The sequence below is a fragment of the Sminthopsis crassicaudata genome, chromosome 2 (assembly GCF_048593235.1).
Source record: "Sminthopsis crassicaudata isolate SCR6 chromosome 2, ASM4859323v1, whole genome shotgun sequence".
NCBI classification, from domain to species: domain Eukaryota; kingdom Metazoa; phylum Chordata; class Mammalia; order Dasyuromorphia; family Dasyuridae; genus Sminthopsis; species Sminthopsis crassicaudata.
Genome location: NC_133618.1, coordinates 450,331,554 through 450,349,719, shown reverse-complemented (window position 1 = coordinate 450,349,719; position 18,166 = coordinate 450,331,554). Strand labels below are relative to the sequence as shown.

The following is an 18,166-nucleotide window of genomic DNA, read 5'->3' as shown; positions in this document are numbered from 1 at the left end:
CCATTTTACAGATGAGAACAGTGAGGTTCAGGCAGGGTAAATGACTTGTCCAGAGTCATATTAGTACATATCTGAGACAGAAATAGAACTCAAGTCTTCCTGGTGACAAGTTCAGCTTTCCATTTGCCATCTCATGGTGCCTAGCCATGGCAAAGGGAGGATGAATGAGAACATGTTGAAAAATAGCTATCCAGGATAGGTAGTGAGAAAGAGAAAAAATAAAGAAAAAAAGGAAATAAAGAAAGAAGGGAGATAATGAAGGAACAAAGGAAGAGAAGGAAGGACAGAAGCGGAAATGGAGGGGGCAACAGGAAGGAAAGAATGATGGAGGGGAGAGAACAAAAGAAGGGAAAGAGGAAAGAAGGAAGAAAGGAAAGCAGCGATGAAGGAAGGGAGCCATCTAAAAGCAGAACTATCTACTCAGGTAGATTGTGAGCTACCCATCACTGGAGATTGGACTTCAACCAGAGACTGAAAGATAAAAGTTTTTTGAGTTGTTATTAAATTGAAATTGTATAGAAGGATATTTCTGATCAGTGGTGGAGTGAAGTAGGTGACCTTTGAGGTTCCTTCTAACTTTGAAGATTCTAAGGGGAGTTCTTTGTAGTGCTCTCTTTGATTTTCTGGAGGTCTTGGAGCAGTCTTCATTTCAGCAAATTAATCACCACAAAATTAGCCAGGCATCAAAGTCCAATCCTAGCCTGGGGTCCAGCTAGTTTTCTTGAGGCCCTTCAGAGTAGCTTTGGTCTCAGTGGGGGAAGCAGATGGAAGATAGGTCTGCCACCATGGTGTGTGAGATGGAATGAATGAATCTCTGTGAGTCTTGGGCTTCAGCCTCCAGCCACCACAAATGTGGAGTGAATCTGTCTCTGAGTCCCACCCTGGCTGCTTTTGTCCCAGTTTATATGCTCTATTATAATTAGATCATTTACAGTATGCTGAGTACAAACCAATCATTATATCACTAGGGAACCATTATTTGTTATAATATTAAATCAATCATATTGAACTAAAGAATTATTGGTCAGCATGCTAAACTAGATAACCATTGTCTTATCAATTCCACTGAATTAGCACTTTGTAAGAATCCTTGTTTCAAGTACAAGAGTTCTGGCCCATAACAGTTCATAATTTATAAAATCCAAGAGTTTGGAAGTATTTCAAAAGTTTGCAAAATCCTATCATGATACATGAATACCTTCCAAAGAATGTTTGACAAATGTTCACTCAAACTTTGAGATTCACTTAGGATTGAGACTTTATCATCCCATAAGACAAATTATTCCAGGGGTGAACAGCTCAAATTATTGAAAAAGCTGTTCCTTATATAAAACCCAAATCTACCTGTAACTCCGCTTGTTTTTAACTTGTCCTCTCTTACAAATATGATTCCTTTTCCATGTGATGACTCTTCAGATCTCTGAAGGCAATGATTATCTTCCCTCCAAGACATCTCTAACAAAACATCTCTAGTTTCTTCAAGAGAATTTGACAGAAGAGTATGCTATTTACCTTACATTTTGGTAATTTTTGGAGCTCTTTTTTATAATTTTGAATTTGATATTTTTCAACAGGTATAACCATTTTCTTACACAAAGAAGAACAAAAAATGATTGTTTATAACACTAAGATATCTATTACATCGAGTTGGGGTTGAAGAAATTTGTATTCAATTTAACTTGGTAATTCTAAAATATTAGAATTACCCTTCTACTTCTGGCTGTCCCCTTCTGAACTTCCTTATTATCTTTTCTGTGTATTAAAAAATTTTTTTTTAATGTCCTGTCTAAGATGCACTTAAACCTTATGTAATATGTTAGATGTGTCTGACTATGATAGTAAAAATTGGATTATCACTTCTCTATACCAATGTGAACCCACAATACGATTATATTAATTGTTTTAATTGTCACATTATGCTATTGGCTTCCATGGAATGTGCAGTCAAATAACTCTGATTCCTCTTTCACCTTCTCTAATTCAAAATTTCAGGTCTTTTTGTTTGCTTCCTCATATCTTATATTTGTGCAGTAGATGTGGTAGCTTACAGATAAGATCATACATTTTTTCTTTTTCTTTATTTATTTTAAACTTAAATCCAAAATAGGAAAAGAAACAAATTCCCATGTATATAACAGAGCATAAGAAAGGATTCAAAATATGAAACATTAAATTTTCCTTTCAAAAAAGCCTATACAATAAATACTACTTCAGAACTGTCTATCTTTTCTTTGCTTCCTTATAAGTTTTCTTTATTCTATTGTATACTTTTTACATTACTTTTTCCTCCCTTTTCCCCAATCCAGAAGACTACAATATAGTATGTACAAACACGTTTGTATATATACATATACACACAAACACATATATACACATATACATATATTTATATATGTATAGAAAGATATTCATAATCATACATATATATACACATATACATTCATAGGCATCTAAGTAAGACCATACTATGCTTGTTTGTCCTCTCTTTCTTTAAAGGTGGATGATAATCTATGAATTAGGCTTACAACTAAAAAATCTAGAAAAAGAACAAATAAAAAAAAACCCTTAAATACTAAAATTGAAATTTTTTAAATTTAATTTTTATTTTATTTTATAATTATAACTTTTTTTTGACAGTACATATGCATGGGTAATTTTTTACAACATTATCCCTTGCACTTACTTTTGTTCAGATTTTTTCCCTTCCTCCCCCAACCCCCTTCCCCAGATGGCAGGCAGTCTTATGCATGTTAAATATATTACAATATATTCTAGATACAATATATGTCTGTAGAACCGAATTTCTTGTTGCACAGGAAGAATTGGATTCAGAAGGTAAAAATAATAGTTTACACTCATTTCCCAGTGTTCCTTTTCTGGATGTAGCTGATTCTGTCCATCATTGATCAACTGGAATTGGATTAGTTCTTCTCTATGTTGAAGATATCCACTTCCATCAGAATACATCCTCATACAGTATCATTGTTGAAGTGTATAATGATCTTCTGGTTCTGCTTGTTTCACTTAGCATCAGTTGATGTAAGTCTCTCCAAGCCTCTCTGTATTCCTCCTGTTGGTCATTTCTTACAGAATAATAATATTCCATAACATTCATATACCATAATTTACCCAACCATTCTCCAATTGATGGACATCCATTCATCTTCCAGCTTCTAGCCACTATGAAAAGGGCTGCCACAAACATTTTGGCACATGCAGGTCCCTTTCCCTTCTTTAGTATTTCCTTGGGATATAAGCCCAGTAGTAGTATGGCTGGGTCAAAGGGTATGCACATTTTGATAACTTTTTGGGCATAATTCCAGATTGCTCTCCAGAATGGTTGGATTCTTTCACAACTCCACCAACAATGCATCAGTGTCCTAGTTTTCCCACAGCCCCTCCAACATTCATTGTTATTTGTTCCTGTCATCTTAGCCAATCTGACAGGTGTGTAATGATATCTAAGAGTTGTCTTAATTTGCATTTCTCTGATCAATAGTGATTTGGAACACTCTTTCATATGAGTGGAAATAGTTTCAATTCATCATCTGAAAATTGTCTGTTCATATCCTTTGACCATTTATCAATTGGAGAATGGCTTGATTTCTTATAAATTAAAGTCAATTCTCTGTATATTTTGGAGATGAGGCCTTTATCAGAATCTTTAACTGTAAAAATGTTTTCCCAATTTGTTACTTCCCTTTTAATCTTGTTTGCATTAGTTTTGTTTGTGCAGAAACTTTTAAATTTGGTGTAATCAAAATTTTCTATTTTGTGATCAATAATGGTCTTTAGTTCTCCCTTGGACACAAACTCCTTCCTCCTCCACAAGTCTGAGAGGTAAACCATCCCATGTTCTTCCAATTTATTTATGATTTCGTTCTTTATGCCTAAATCTTGGACCCATTTTGATCTAATCTTAGTATGTGGTGTTAAATGTGGGTCCATGCCTAGTTTCTGCCATACTAATTTCCAGTTTTTCCAGCAGTTTTTGTCAAATAATTAATTCTTATCCCAAAATTTGGGATCTTTGCGTTTGTCAAACACTAGATTGCTATTTTTATTCACTATCTTGCCCTGTGAACCTAACCTATGCCACTGATCACCTAGTCTATTTCTTAGCCAATACCAAATGGTTTTGGTGACTGTTGCTTTATAATACAGTTCTAGATCAGGTACAGCTAGACCACCTTCACTTAATTTTTTTTTCATTATTTCCCTTGAAATTCTTGACCTTTTGTTGTTCCATATGAATTCTGTTGTTATTTTTTCTAGGTTATTAAAATAGTTTCTTGGAAGTCTGATTGGTATAGCACTAAATAAATAGATTAGTTTAGGGAGTATTGTCATCTTAATTATATTCGCTCGGCCTATCCAAGAGCACTGAATCTCTTTCCAATTATTTAAATCTGACTTTATTTTTGTGGCAAGTGTTTTGTAATTTTGCTCATATAATTCCTGACTCTCTTCCCAAATATTTTATACTATTGACCGTTATTTTGAATGGAATTTCTCTTTGTATCTCTTGCTCTTGGATTGTGTTAGTAATGTATAAAAATGCTGAGGATTGACCTTCCGGGCAAGATGGCGGCGTGGAGGCAGACAGCTGCTTGAGCTCCTCGTTTTCTCTCAGAACTTACTTCATGACAAGCCTCTGACTTAATTCTTGACCCAGAAAGAAATCCACAAATAATCACCAAGAGAAGACATCCTTGAAAGTCGCCAGAAAAAGTCTGTGTTTGCTCGGGGGAGGGTCTTTCTGTCTCCATTTAGCTTTCGCCAAAGAACTATCATATCAAACTTCTCTAGTATTCTATTTACCTCTTTGACTTCTTTCTTATTTATTTTGTGGTTTGATTTATCTAAATCTGAGAGTTCAAGGTTGAGATCTCCCACTATTATAGTTTTGCTATCTATTTCCTCTTGCAGCTCTCTTAATTTCTCTTTTAAGAATTTAGATGCTGCACCACTTGGTGCATATATGTTTAATATTGATCCTGTTTCATTATTGATGCTGCCCTTTAGCAGGATATAATGCCCTTCCTTATCTCTTTTAATTAGATCAATTTTTGTTTTTGCTTGATCTGAGATGAGGATGGCTACTCCTGCTTTTTTGGTTTTGCCTGAAGCATAATAGATTCTGCTCCACCCTTTTACTTTTAGTTTGAATGTATCACCCAGTTTCAGGTGTGTTTCCTGTAAACAACATATAGTAGGATTCTGACTTTTAATCCAGTCTGCTAACTGCTTCCTCTTTATGAGGCAGTTTGCCCCATTCACATTTATGGTTAGAAGGACTAATTCTATATTGCTTGCCGTCCTATTAACCCCTGCTTATGCTTTTCCCCTTTCCTTCCCTCTTACCCCCCCTACCCAGTACTAAACTTGTGAACACCACTTGCTTTTCACAGTCCTCCCTTTGTAGTATCCCTCCCCCACCTTAAAGTTCCTCCCCTTATTTTACCCCTTTTCCTCGAAATTACTGTATTCCCTTCCCCTTAGCTTACTCCTTCCCTTTCACTTTTCAATGAAGTGGAAGAAGTTTCACCATAAATCGAATATGTCTATTGATACACGCTATGTTCATCTCCCTCCTTTCTTTCTCTCAGATATAATAGGTTACCTTTGCCTCTTCATGAGATGTAGTACCACCACTTTACACTTTTTTATGACATAATCTCCTTTCCACCTCTAGTTTCTAAGACAAATTGTACATATGTTCTTTACATATTTTTTTGACAGAAGTATAGTTCTCAAGATTTCTTTTTACCTTTTTAGAAATCTCTTGAGTTCTGTATTTGAAGATCAAACCTTTTATGTAGGTCTGGTTTTTTCATCAAAAATAGATGGAATTCATTTATTTCGTTAAATGTCCATCTTCTTCCCTGGAAAACGATGCTCATTCTTGCTGGGTAAGTTATTCTTGGCTGCATACCAAGTTCCTTAGCCTTTTGGAATATCATGTTCCAGGCCCTGCGTTCTTTTAATGTGGACGCTGCTAGATCCTGTGTTATCCTTATTGTGGATCCTCCATATCTGAATTGTTTTTTTCTAGCAGCTTCCAATATCTTTTCCTTTGTCTGATGGTTCTTGAACTTGGCCACTATATTTCTTGGCGTTTTGATTTTAGGGTCCCTTTCAGTAGGTGATCGATGAATTTTTTCAATGTCTATTTTACCCTCTGTTTCCAGAATGTCTGGGCAGTTCTCTTTGATAATTTCCTTGAAAATGGTGTCCAAGCTCCTTTTTTCCTCACATTTTTCAGGAAGTCTGATTATTCTCAAATTGTCTCTCCTGGATCTGTTTTCCAGGTCTGTTGTCTTTCTAGTAAGGTACTTGACATTCTTTTCAATTGTTTCATTTCTCTGGTTTTGCTTGACTACTTCATGGTTTCTCCTTGAGTCATTCATTTCTACTTGTTCCAGTCTAATTTTCAATGATGTATTTTCTTCACTCACTTTTTTTATATCTCTTTGTAATTGTCCAATTGAGTTTTTATCTTCTATGGAATTTTTTTCCATTTTATCCATTTTATTTTTTAGAGAGCTGTTTTCTTTTTCCAGCTCACTAATCCTGTTTTCCTTGGAGTTGTTTACCTTTTCCAGCTCACTAATCTTGTTTCTCAATGATTTGATTTCTTTATCCACTCTGTCTTTAAATGCATGGGATGACTTCTCCAGGCTCTCTTGCCAAGCTTCCCTTTCCTTTTCCCATTTCTCTTCCAGCTCTCTTGTGAGAGCCTTTTTGATTTCCTCTATGAGGTTCTTTTGTATTGAGGAGCAGCTTATATCCCTCCCAGGGGATACATCTGGGGACATTCTGTTCCTAGTCTCCTCAGCATTTGAAGTCTGCTCCCTCTCCACACAGAAGCTGTCAATGGTTAGAGCCCTTTTGAATTTTTTGTTCATTTTGTCAGAGTAGGAATCAAAGAAAACAAATTGACAAGAGAAACAATTGGTCTGTTTTGCGGGGGATGGGGCTGGATGGTATTAATGGGCTTCCTCTACAGACTGGGGGTAGGGCAGAGAGCCACTAACAGAACAGCAATGACTGTACTGAGTCTGTGCTCAGAGGCTCCGAGAACGCACTGAGTCAGTCCAGGTGGGGGTTGGGGGTGGCCGGGTTCTGAGAGACACTAGCTTTCTGGGGTTTTAACCTTCACCTCCGGTGTTTACACCCTCTCCACTGATCCTAGCTTGCTGCCAAGACGGAGTATCCACACTGGGGTAAAAGCCTTTTCGCAGAAATGGCAGAGATTGTACCCCCTCCCCCTCAGGTCTGAGCTGTGTGAGCTGCCTGTCTCACTCTGGCTGCCTGCCCTCAGTCTGCGCCCAGTCTGTTTAACCCTCCCCCGAGCAAACACAGACCTTTTCTGGCGACTTTCAAGGATGTCTTCTTTTGGTGATTATTTGTGGATTTCTTTCTGGGTCAAGAATTAAGTCTGAGGCTTGTCATGAAGTAAGTTCTGAGAGAAAACGAGGAGCTCAAGCAGCTGTCTGCCTCCACGCCGCCATCTTGGCCAGAAGTCTAAAACTGAAATTTTTAAAATAAAAGTGAAGATTAATAAAATTGAAAGTAAGAAAACTATTGAATTAATAAATAAAATTGAGAGTTGGTTTTATTAAAAAATCAACAAAATAGATAAATCTTTAGTTAATTTTATTAGAAAAAGGGAAGAAGAAAATCAAATTGTTAGTATCAAAAATGAAAAAAGTGAACTTTTCACCAATGAAGTGGAAATTAGAGCAATAATTGGAATTATTTTGCTCAATTTTATGTCAATAAATTTGATAATCTAACTTAAATGGAGGAATACTTACAAAAATATACACTGCCCACGTTAACAGAAGAGAAAACAAATTATTAAAATAGTACCATTTTAGAAAAAAGAAATAGAAAAAGCCATCCACTCCCTAAGAAAAAATCTCCAGGGCCAGATGGATTTACATGTGAATTCTATCAAACATTTAAAAAAACAACTAATTCCAATACTATACAAACTATTTTTAAAAATAGGGAAAGAAAGAGTCCTACTACATTCCTTTTATGACACATTTATGATGTTAATATCTAAACCAGGTAGGGTGAAAACAGATAAAGAAAATTATAGACCAATTTTCCCAATGCATATTGATGCAAAAATCTTAAATAAAATATTACAAAAAGTCATTCTCAGTGTAATACACTATGACTAAATAGAATTTATACCAGGAATGCAGAGCTAATTCAATAATAGAAAAACTATTAGCATAATTGACTATGACAATAACCAAATTAACAAAAATCATATGATTATCTCAATAGATACAGAAAAAAAAAATTGATAAAATCCAACACCCATTCCTGTTAAAAACACTAGAAAGTATTATATTAAATGGAATTTTCCTTAAAATGATCAATAGCATCTATTTAAAACCATCAGCAAGCATAATATGTAATGGGGACAAACTAGAGGCATTCCTAATAAGATCAAGGGTGAAACAAGATTGCCCACTATCATCATTACTATTCAATATTGTATTAGAAAAGCTACCTTTGACAATAAAAGAAGAAGGGGGGGAAATTGAACACAAGGTTTTGCAAGAGACAATGTTGAAAAATTATCCTTGAATATGTTTTGAAAATGAAAAAAAACTTTAATAAAAATATAGGTGGGTGCCATCTTTCTTCATGAATTCAAGACTTTCTGTATTTTCTAAACCTATCAGCTAATCATTTCCTACATCACAGCAATATCCCAACCTTACACCTGTTTTAAATAGTCTAAAACAATATTAATATGGCTGATATAGTATAGTGCCCTTATTTTCTTTTATTTTCTATTTAATCTTTTGGTAATAAAATCCCAAAAGTCTGGCAATTCATTGAATATCCATTATTTTTTTTTGTCCAAGATTATGCTTAACTTTGCTAAATTAATCCCATTCTTTTACTCTTCAGTATATAGTGTTCTAAGACTTATGATCTTTTAGTGTAGCTACTGCCAGGACTTGTGTGATTCTAATTGTAACTCCACCATATTTGAATTTTTTCCTTGTTGCTCATATTTTCTTTTTAAGCTTTTTTTTGGGAAAGTTACTATGATATTCCTGTAGATTTTCTTCCTAGGATCTCTTTCAGCTGGTGATTGGGGTGGAGGATGATGCCTATGACATCAGGTCCTCTTTCAGTTCTTCTCTTTGTCCTATAATTGAAACCAAGAACTCCATCCTCCTGTAAGTGCTACATCCAGAAGCAGCACTTCTGTACTCACTTGGCATGTGCTAGTTCTTTTACATCCAGGGCCAGGTCTCAGCAGCACAACCTGGTATCCCTTATGAGCAAAGGTTTCCTCAATCTTTTCTGGATCAAACATCTGACTGCCCACACTGTACAGGAGGTGAAAAATTCCTGTGAAAGTCTGAAGCCAAGGCTATACCCCAAATCACCTAGTCCCAGGGCTCACTCCTTTGTATTTCAGTGGAGCTAGCTTGGAGGTGCTTACACTTCCCATGGCCCAAATCTCCATCCTAGGATCTTTCTTCTGATCTTCTCCACTTGTCCCAGGATGATCACTGTTCTGACTGGACTCTTGTTTATTTTTACTGCTTTTTTGTTCACCCAAAGGTGCTATTTTGTCTTATTTGTGGGTAAAATCTGTAGAGTTTGGAATAGATTAGAAAATTCTAATCTATTCTGTCATGTTCCAAGAATCCTTTCCAATATTTTACATTTAAAATCTATCTATCTGTCTCTGTCTGTCTATCTCTATATGCATACATATCTCTATCTCATTTGACCTAATGCAGTTAAATTATTCTTAAAAATTAAAATTGTTAAGATCTTCTTGTATTATTATTTCACATATGAAGTTGATTCACCAGCAAGTGTGCTAGGCAGCCCAGTTGACCTTCACCTAGATCAGGGGTCAGCAAAACTATGGCTCAGAGCCAAATCCTGCTAGTAGCTTATTTGTTTATGGCCCTAGCTAAGCAAAAAAGGAAACCAATAATGAATGGATGAATAGATAAATTAATGAATGCACAAATAAATAAATGAATAGATAATTTACATATTACCATAAAGTTTTATTCTACTTAATAATGTATAAACTGCTCAGCTCATATGCATATAAAAATAGGCGATGGGGAGTAGTTTGTCAATAGTGATAGGGAACTCATTATTAATTTTAGATTAATAATTTTGAATAGAATTGGGATGGGAGCTGAAACTCTTTTAGTCACCATTATAGAATGTCCTTCAGGTTGACATTGGTTCATTCATTTGTCTGGCTATTTAATCACTTCTGAATTCACTAGCCATATCGTTATCTGTCCTGTTTATCTCTTCCTTAAGGATATGGTGAGATATATTTTTAAATAGCTTGCTGAAATCCAGGTATAGTTAGTTATGCCATAATGTGTTTTAAAAAAGTGAATTTTTCTACCACATTTGATATTTTTTAGAGAACTATTTTGAACATAACATGAATTTCTAGTTTGCTTCTGCATTATTTCTTCCTTGAGAAGGTAAAAAAGTAGAAAATGGCAACTTTTCATAATAACCCAGAAGTTACAAGTTTTTCATGCCAAATTCCACAAGCAAACTTTATGCCTTTTTTCAAAGTACAGTGCTATATTTATTGTATATTTTCTGGATCTATGAGCTAAGGGCTCTGAATCACTCTGACTTCTACTCCCATGCCTCATTCCCTCTGGACATAGCTTCTGGTCAGGAATTATGGACTTTTTACTTTATTCCTGTAGTCTTGGGAAAAGCTCCAGAAGTGGCCAATGTTTATTGTAGTATTTATAGCTTTCTTAATCATTTAAGACATAGATGTATATAACTTACTGTTATTTTTATCAGGTTCTTATCATATAAAATTTTTGTTCAGTTCCAAATTCTCTCTCTGACTTCCATAACTTCCTTATTCACTGAGAAACCATAGATATTCATTATACATGCAAAGTCATGCAAAACATTTTCACGTTAATCATGTTGCCAAAAAAGCAAGAAAAATAAAATGAAAAAAAAATGCTTCAATCTGTATTCAGATTTCATCTCTATTCTCTAGAGTTAAATATCATTTTTTCTATCACAACTCCTTCAGAATTTCCATGAATTATTATTCTGATTAAAGCAACTAATTCTTTTGCATCTGATTATTGTTATAACATTGCCATTACTACATATAATGTTTTCCTAATTCTGCTCACTTTACTTTGCATAAGTTCATATAAGTCTTCCCAGATTTTTCTGAAGTGTTCCCTTTTTTTCATTTTTATAGTATAATGCTATTCCATAAGAATTATATATCACAAATTACTTTTGTCTGGCTAATTATTTGTTAATTTAATAAATTAATTGAAATTAATTAAATTTAATCAATTAAAATTTTAAAGCATTCTTCAATTGATGGGTATTCCCTCAATTCCCAATTTTTTTTGGATACCACAAAAACAAAGTTTATAAATGGTTTTCTATTTATGGGTCCTTGTCATTTTTTTCTCTTTGATATATAGACCTAATAGTGGTATTGCTGGGTCAAAGTATGCACAGTTTTATAGGCCTCAGGCATGACTGAGCTAATTGATTTTAATGTAATTCTCAGAATGTCTAAGGTTCACAAGATAGCCTGGGTTCCATTATTGTCTTCCATCAGCTAATGAAATTCTCTCTTCCAAGAGACAGAAACAGAGAGAGACAGAGGTATTCAAACTTCTTTTTATTTTTTATTTTATTTATTTTTATTAAAATTTTTATTTACAAAGCATATTCATGGATAATTTTTCCAATATTGACCCTTGCAAAACTTTTTGTTTCAAAATTTTCCCCTCCTTTCCTTCATCCCCTTCCCTAGCTGGCAGGTAGTCCAATACATGTTAAATATGTTGAAATATATGTCAAATGCAATATATATATATGTATATATATTTACACAGTTATCTTGCTGCACAAGAAAAATCAGATCAAGAAGGAAGAAAAAAAAACTGAGAAAGAAAGCAAAATGCAAGCAAATAACAACAGTGAGAGTGAGAATGCTATGTTGTGTTTTGCACTCACTTCCCATAGTCTTCTCTCTGGGTGTAGATGGCTCTCTTAGTCACTGGTGTTGATACTTCTTAAAAAAGATTATTGGATATTAATATCTTGTTAATGCATTAACATCTCATCTTCTGTGATTGATTCATCTGGGAGAATCTCTTCCCTTATGTTGTTTTTATGATTATTCATAATAATAAACAATAATCATAATAATCAAAGAAACCAAATCATTCTGGGCAAACATTTTTATTTTTAAAAATAAAATTTTATTACATCTATTTTTACATTATTTACACTTTCTGATGAAACTAACTCTTCTCTTTCTCCAGAAAGTTATCCCTGATAACAAAACATAGAAAAGAAGGAAAAAATAATTAAGCAAATATAATCAACCTGTTTTTAAAAAAGTTTAGAGTGGGACAAAATGCAGTATTCCACATCCATTGTCTTCTCATCCCTGCAAAAGAACAAATGGGAGATGCCATTTAATTTCTTATCTTTGGGATCAAGATCTGCATTACAATTCCACAGACTTCAGTTTCACTTATTGCTAATATTTTCCATTGCAATATATAGTTTATTCACATCCAATACTTTGTATGTTTTTCTCTTTCTAATTCCAGTTATTATATGAGTTCTTTGGGGACAAGGACTGTCTTACTTTTCTTTGTATTCTTGGCACTTAAAACAAGAGATTGGCACATAGTAAACACTTAATAAATGTTTATTGACTAATTGTGTTATTTTTTCCCTAATTTTGATGATTCATAATTTCATATATCTTCTCATGGAATTCTATTTTGCTTATATTAATCATTTATTATGGCAAAGTTATACTCCATTAATTCATGTATTATAATTTAGTCATTCCCCAAATGATGGGCATCTACTTGTTTCTAATTCTTTGCTGCTAGAAAAAGGGATTGCTATAGATACTTATTTTTTATGATGCCCCTCTCTGCCCTTGGCCTCCTTGAGATATATATCTAGCAGTGACATCTCTGAAACGTGAATTAATTTGTTTTTCAAGAAGCTATATTGGGGCTTCTAATGATCACGACTTTTTTCTTTTGTAATAAGAGCATTTGGTTAATATTTATATGGTGCTTTAAGGTTTGCAAAGTGCTTTACATATATCTTCTCTTTTGAACCTCTCAACAACTTTGGGTGATAGGTACTATTATAATCTTCATTTCATAGATGAGTGACCTGGTGACAGAAAGATTTGTGTTCAATCCACCTTCACACTCACTAGCTTTATGACCTTACATAAGATATTTAATGTTTCTGAGTTTTAACTTCATCATCTGTAAAATGGGAGTGATGATATCTGTTGCACTTTATCTCTTTTTCACAATATCATTTTATTTTATTCCAAATACATATATAGTTTTCAACATTCATTTTTGTAATAATCTGTGCTCCAAATTTTTCTTCCTCTCTCTCTTACCTCTCCCATCCCCAAGACAACTGCTATAGGTTAAATATATGCAATCCTTTTAAACATATTTCCATATTTATCATGTGCAAAAAAATAAGACCAAAAGAGGAAAAACATGAAAAAGAGAACAAACAAAAAGTGAAAATACTATGCATTCAATCCACATTCACAGTTCCATACACATAGACCCATAGTTCTTTCTCTGCATGCGGATGACGTTTTCCAGCCCTAGTCCATTTGGAATCATCTTGAATCACTGCACTGATTAGAAAAGCCAAATCTATCACATTGATCATCACATAATCTTTTTGTTAATGTGTCCTATGTTCTCTTGGTTCTGCTCACTTCACTCAGCATTAGTGTTTGGGCAAGTCTTTCCAGGCTTTTCTGAAATCAGCCTGCTCATCGTTTCTTACAGAACAGTAATATCCCCTTACATTCATGTGCCATAATCTGTTCATTCATTCACTAGCTGATGGGCATCCGTTCACTTTCCAGTTCCCTGCCACTACAAAAAGAGCTGTATAGCCCTTTATCTCATAGGGTTGCTATGAAGCTCAGCTGAGGTAATATAAAGTGCCATAAGTGGTGTTGGATGAATATGCTATTTAATAGTGACCCCCTGCAATGTCTGATTCATTGGTTGCAGTGACCAAACAGCCCTTGTTCTCTCTACTTCCTCAAACCAAGAAGAAAACAGGGTATCATTGAATTAAAAATCAATTGGCAATGGGCTGAAGTATTTAAGTTATCCACCAGGTGGCACCCGCCTATGGCCACTAACCAGGGTTCTCCTAGCTCAAGCACGGGATGTGCTTCCCACAAGCATCTCTGGACAATAGCATTGAGCAGTTTACCCCAAAAAGCATGTACTGTCTGGATTTTGATGTGGGCTCAACATGAAATATTGTTCAGAAATATTAAAAAAATTTAGAAAAAGTCATTACTTGTCTACCTTGCCTCTGGAATTTCTTGTGTCTATCTCAGTATATTTCTATATTTATAGTACATATGGCCAGTCTTTGATCACATATTTTGTTCTACATGACAAAAAAGCATAAGAGAAAAGATTGAAATATGATTGCCAAGACTAAACCTTTTGCTTCCTATATGGAATGGGAATAAATGGAAAAGTACTTGAGTCTGAATGGGTCCAGGACTAGAATAATGAAAATAAGCCTTTTCATTAGACTTTGAGGTTTTTCCAACAGCTGCTAGTCTTGGAACCTGGTCAAGTTTTTTTCTTTTTTTTATTGGTTCCTGATTTTCCTCTTTGATTCTAAGCTTCTATGGGCTTTAACCCTACTTCTAACCTGGGTCCAGACTCAGCTCTCTTATATGATTTGCCTTTGCCTAACACTACCCTAATTGCTCCTTGTATCTTAGCAGAAAATCTAGGAAGTCTGTCATAAGGTCTGGGGCACTTCTGCTTCAAGGAAGCACCAAAAATGAAGAGTCACTATCATTCTTGCTGACCCACATCTGTTCTCATTCTCAAGGTAAAAGGTCTGACTATCAAAAGGTGCAAACATAGATCTATGTGCCCAAACACAAAATCCCACCATGTTTCTCTGTCCTCTTGCACAGCTTTGCTCTCTCACCATAGTTTGCCCAGAGAGGGAATCTGAAATTAGAAGCATTATTTTTCTCCCTGCTCCCCAAATTGTCATGACCTTGGACTTAGGTAGGGGCATGGGGAAGCTTAAATGAGACAATGATTGTAAAGCAATTTGCAAACCTTAAAATACTACATAAATGAAGTTGTGGTTAGCCTCTAGTCTGAGAATGACTTAATTTTCTGAGTATTCTACTGTACTTCTGTTGAGCTCAAACAATGTTTATAAAGCATTAGAGAGGATTGCTGGCAAATGTTTAACAGCTGGCTGGAGAAATGCCTATACACACAAACTTTTAAATTTAATCTCCATTATTTACACTATCTTAAGTCTAGACAATAAACAAAACAATAAAACCCTGATAGGTATCCAATGATGATTTCTAAAGTATAAATGCTCACACTGAAAATTTAACAAGTTAAGTTCTGGCTTAGGACACACCTGGTCTTAGAGAAGATAAGGTTAAGAGGGTTAAGAAGGCATTGTAACGTGCTCTCCTGGCAATTACAATTACTAGTCTATCCTAGACCCACCAGAGTACCTTTGACCACTGTCCTTTGCAGTGTGAACTTGACCCGGCTCGCCTCCTCTGAGGCCTGCAAAGGTCTCTGGCCACGATCTCTTGAATCTATAGCTTAATAACCGGTAGCACGCTCAAGAACAGCGATGTGTAATCTTAAAAGCCTTTATTATACCTGCTCACATAATGCCCTAACTGATGCCCTGACTTGTCAGCTCCCTAGTGAACACCTGGTCAGAAGACCCACGTGTTCACTACCAAAATCCTTACCTCTTTTGGCTATCCATCTTGGCTTGGCTACGCAGGCTAGGGAGCCAGGGTGAAGAGTGCCAGGTTAAAGAGAGCAACTGCTGCCTGCAGTGGGCTTATAAAGGGCCTGTGAGGTCACACACACAGCCAATCAGCGAGAGATCTCCCATTATGAAGCTATCTCAAAATGGACAGGATCCCACCTACAACGCAGTCCTAATATCCACAGAAATTACTTCTGGGCCTCAATCTCCCGAGGCAATGTGATGCTGCCCATTTAAAGAGCTCTTACAAGGCATGGCATGAATACTGGTTATATATAAAAACGACAACTATTCTGAAGGATTTGGCATTTTCTCTTTCTTCTTCTGAACAATTTTTTTTTCAAATAAGAAAAATTGAGCCATTCAGGCTATTGGCTTTTGGGAACTTATGGCCAGTCAAGATGTATGTGAAATTTTAGTATTAAAGAAGACTTCTTGACGTGCTCCCTTTCTTGGAGGTAAGGCCTGGAATAGATTATAATCTATTTCTCACTAATCCAATGTAATTAGGAGAATAAATAATCATATTCAATCATGCTGCCTTTCCTCAGGCAGGCCTATAATGAATGGAGACTGATTGAGTAAACCCAAAGATTCTTTGGCAAAGGGCAAAGAGCAAAATTTAAGGATCAAAAAAAGTAAGGATTAAGGAACAAAGCCAAGATTCAGATTCAAGTCCTGTAGTAGAGATTGGACAGAGCTTCTTAGGTTATTCTATCACTCTATAAAAGAGAAAATAGGCATAGAAGAGAAGCAGCTTCATCACAGTCAAACAGGTCTTGCAAATAAGTGTTCAAGCTACCTACTAGGAATCTGGATGTTTAAACTCATTAATTTTGCTTTCATGGAAGACTTTGGATTTAAATAGGGTAAATTTCTCTGGGGATCTGTGACTTCACAGGATTCATTTCAGCCAAGTTACCTAACTGATCAACTCTCCTATAATTTCTTACGTCCGTGATATTGGTCATGCTTTTTCCTACAGAAGGAAAGAAACAATTCTTAAGAGCCTACTAAATAATTGGTATCATGCTAAGTGTTTTACAAATATTATTTCATTTCAAATTGTATGTCTTGTAGATATCTTAAATTCAACATATCCAAAATTGCACTCATTATTATTCTGTAACTGACATATATTATCTTTCAACCAAAAAATTCTTCTGTCTCCTGAATTTACCTTTTATTGCTTACCATTCTTCTCATTCAAATTAACTCAAATTTAAAACTTAAGAATCATCCTTGAACTTCACTCACTCTAACCTTTCTTCTCTCACCCTCATCACTGGTCAATTGCTGTTGTTTCTGTGTTTAGAATATCATTCCTATTTCCTCCCTTTTTCCTCTGACATTGCCACAATCCTGATTCAGAGGCTCATCATCTCACACCTAGACTATTATAATGCCTACTTGCCACAAGCTTCTCTCTATTCAGGCAGTCCTCAACTCGGTGACCTAAATAATCTTCCTTAAAGTGCAGGTCTGACTATGTCATTCCCCTACTCAATAAACTCTATCACCTATCAAATTATAAAATACTCTGTTTGCAATTCAAAATCCTTCATAACCTCCACTTCCTTCTTCAACTTTCCAGTCTTTTTACACTCTAGTCTCTATCCATGTACTTTTTGATTGTATTCCTAACACCAGAAATTCCATTTCTAGACTCTAGGAATTTTCAATGTCTGTCCTTCTATTGTAGAATTCTCACCCTCCCTATCTCTACCTTCTTGAACTCAGTTTCTTCCAAGTCCCAGCTGAAGTCCTATCTTCTGCAAGAAACACTTCTGAGTCATTTTTATTCTTTATGTTCTCCTTATAAGATTATTTTAAAGTATTACATATTTATATGTTTATATTTATGTTTATCTCTCTAACAGTATGTATGTATATGTGTGTATACATGTTTGCATGTATGTATGTATGTATTGTTTGTAAATGGGAAATCCATTATATTGTAAGTTCCTTGAGCTTACATGTGGGTTTTTTCTTTTCTTTTCTTCCTTCCTTTCTACCTTCTTTCTCTTCTTCCTTCCTTTCTTCTTTCTTTTCTTCCTTCTTTCCTTCTTTCCTTTTTCCCTTCTCTTCCCCTTCCCTTCTGCTCCCTTTCCTCTCTCCCTCCCTCCCTCCTTTTCTTCCTCCCTCCTTCTCTCTCTTTTTCTTTCTCTCTCTCTCTCTCTCTCTCTCTCTCTCTCTCTCTCTCTCTCTCTCTCTCTCTCTCTCTCTCTCTCTCTCTCTCTCTCTGTTTCTTTCTTTCCTATAATTATTT

At 35.2% G+C, this 18,166-nt stretch overlaps 1 protein-coding gene across 1 annotated transcript in view; it reads right to left on the bottom strand.

Moving 5' to 3' along the window:
- Window positions 1-12,260: 12,260 nt before the first annotated feature.
- Window positions 12,261-18,166, bottom strand: part of LOC141552895 (uncharacterized) — a 34,863-nt gene continuing 28,957 nt past the window's right edge. Inside the window, exon 9 of the mRNA XM_074284814.1 lies at window positions 12,261-12,484. The gene's annotated coding sequence lies outside the window, so the exon portion shown is untranslated. The remainder of the gene's footprint in view (window positions 12,485-18,166) is intronic.